General features: G+C 28.4%; 1 pseudogene; it reads left to right on the forward strand.

Annotated features, from left to right (window-relative positions):
• Nucleotides 1–430: 430 nt before the first annotated feature.
• LOC119570417 overlaps nt 431–2500 on the forward strand; it is a 4784-nt pseudogene continuing 2714 nt past the window's right edge.

Here is a 2500-nt window from a genome sequence, read left to right on the forward strand (position 1 = left end):
ATATAAAATATATTATTATATATATTAGATATTTTTAAAATTATATTATTATTATTATAATATATATTATATATATATATATATATATATTTTATATAATATAATATATAAAATATATATATATATATTATATATATATATTATATATATAAAATTTGTTAATGTATATCCTAGTTATCTCTTGCTTTTAGAGAAGCATGAGGTTTTAAGAGTAGGAAAGCACCACAAAGTAAATTTTTTAAATAGGTAGCTTTAATATAAAAGAGGTAACATAGATGTATGCCATTATTGGGAATCTGAAGTTTGATTCATAATGCGATTTACTAAATATTTCTTATTGTGCAGTTCAACAAATTATGTGTACATCAAATATTTGGATTTTTTTTTCTTTTCTTTTTTTTTTTTTTTTTCTCTCTTTTCTCTTGTTTTTATGTTTTATTATTTTTGTGATATTTGTGGGAACATTCAGAAAACTTCGCAAGCTTAAAATGCATCGCAAAACTCACGAAGATTCCGAGAAGCTTACTTCTGCCCCTCTTCCAAATTGTGATAAGTATGTGTTCTTGGTTTTTGGTTTCCAATGATAAATAAGCAGAAATGGTTGCTTGTATATCATGAATATCAATTTCTCCTTTTTTTATATGAGTTTCACTGACATTCTCTCATTTACTTACTAATACTTTAAATCTTTTTTTCTTAACCATCAGATACTTTACCAGGAAAACAACTTGGCTACACCCTTAAGGAGAAGCACGAAAAGAGAAAAGATATACCAGTGTGCATCTGTGCCCAATGTCTAGCTAGCAAGGTACATTTAAACATTTTTTCCCCAGCTTGGAAGTTTGCCAAAAAAGTCATCATAGATTGCCTTCTTGAACCAAGAAACAAGTTGGTTTAAAGGGTTTATAAAAGAAAAGAATAAAAAAGAAAAATTTTTATATATATATATATATATAATAATATATATATATAATATATATATATTATATATATATATATATATATATATATTATAAATATATCATTCAGCAATTTTCTCATTAGTCTATCACAGATGGAGCTGAATTATTTTTTCTACTGTAAATATTTGTCAAATAATATTTATACATAATCAATCTCTTTAATAAGATGAAATCCAAATGTATATTTTGTGGCTAATTCTCAGCACAGTGAGAAAAAGAAAATATGTCTAGTTTAAAGATTTAAAATTTTATAGTTCTATTGGCATATCCATACTTGATTCACCAAACAGGGCTTTTCCCACCACATAAACCACCTTTCAAACTGCTATCTCCCCCCCCCCTTTCAGCTTACAACAAACATTCATCAGGTAGATTTTTTGGTGATAGGGGTAACACCACCAAAAAAGTGGCTGGAATTTCTTATTGATTTGGATGGCAATTTTTTACTTTTCAGAACAGTTATAGAGCACAACCGTAGTGTGGTTGAAATTGTGAATTTGCAGTGATATACTGGTGGAAAAATGGAAATCAACAGTATAACCGTACAACCCTGCAGTTGATCCAAAGCTGCTGTTGTAGTGATTCCCTTTACAAATTGATACAATTTTCTCCTAATTAGCCCAATTTTCATGTCACTTCAATAATTATTTAAACATGGAATGACTAACAAATCAACTCAATGCCACCGGGAAATGCTGCTCTAAAAAAAAAAGGTGACTTCTTTTCTTTTCTTCTAATGCTATGAATATCAGTGGTGTTATTTTAATTATAGACATTATAATTACTTCAATGTTATTGACATTAGTAACAAATATAAGATAATGTAAAATATTTTTGAAAATCAAGGACTTAGTACAAATGTAGCCATCTGCGTTAAAAACAATTATATAGTAAGGCAGATGTATCCAACGAGAATGAAAAAAACTCTAGGTCATCAGAAAATTTCACCATGGTAAATACGCTGATGCAAAACTGTTATTTTAGTTGTAGGTAATGGTTAAGTTTCAACCAGCCATCTTTTATATAGAAAATAATATAAGTAAATGATAGGCGAATAAATCTAATAAACTTATCTTCTATGTACATCGGTCTTCATATTTTAAAAATTGCCATTAAACATGCTTTTCTACATTTTAGTAAACAAACAATGATGCTGCTTTATTTTTTTATTTATTGAAATTAATTATTTTGTACGTAGTGGCAAAGAGAAGGACCTACCCCTGCCTACCTAATTGCCTTTGATAAGGTAGTTCTATTGAGGCAACTGATCGGGGGCCCCAGGGTAAGAGTTTACAAAACCTCTTTTGGTGGCTACAAGTTTATGTTCATAGGGTGTTTTGATATTACAGTATGAATGAAAATTGAAACATAGAAAATAAGTGATATCTTAACAATAACTGTTAAAATGTTTTGAGTAAGGTACAACACAACACCTGAATGATAAATAAATGCCTCACGGCCATTTTTGGAAAAATTAGTAGATTTTTCTCTGGTAACAAACAGCAACAGATACTACACAGTGGAAACTTTAGAAGTGA

The sequence above is a fragment of the Penaeus monodon genome, unplaced genomic scaffold, assembly GCF_015228065.2.
Source record: "Penaeus monodon isolate SGIC_2016 unplaced genomic scaffold, NSTDA_Pmon_1 PmonScaffold_2650, whole genome shotgun sequence".
NCBI lineage: Eukaryota > Metazoa > Arthropoda > Malacostraca > Decapoda > Penaeidae > Penaeus > Penaeus monodon.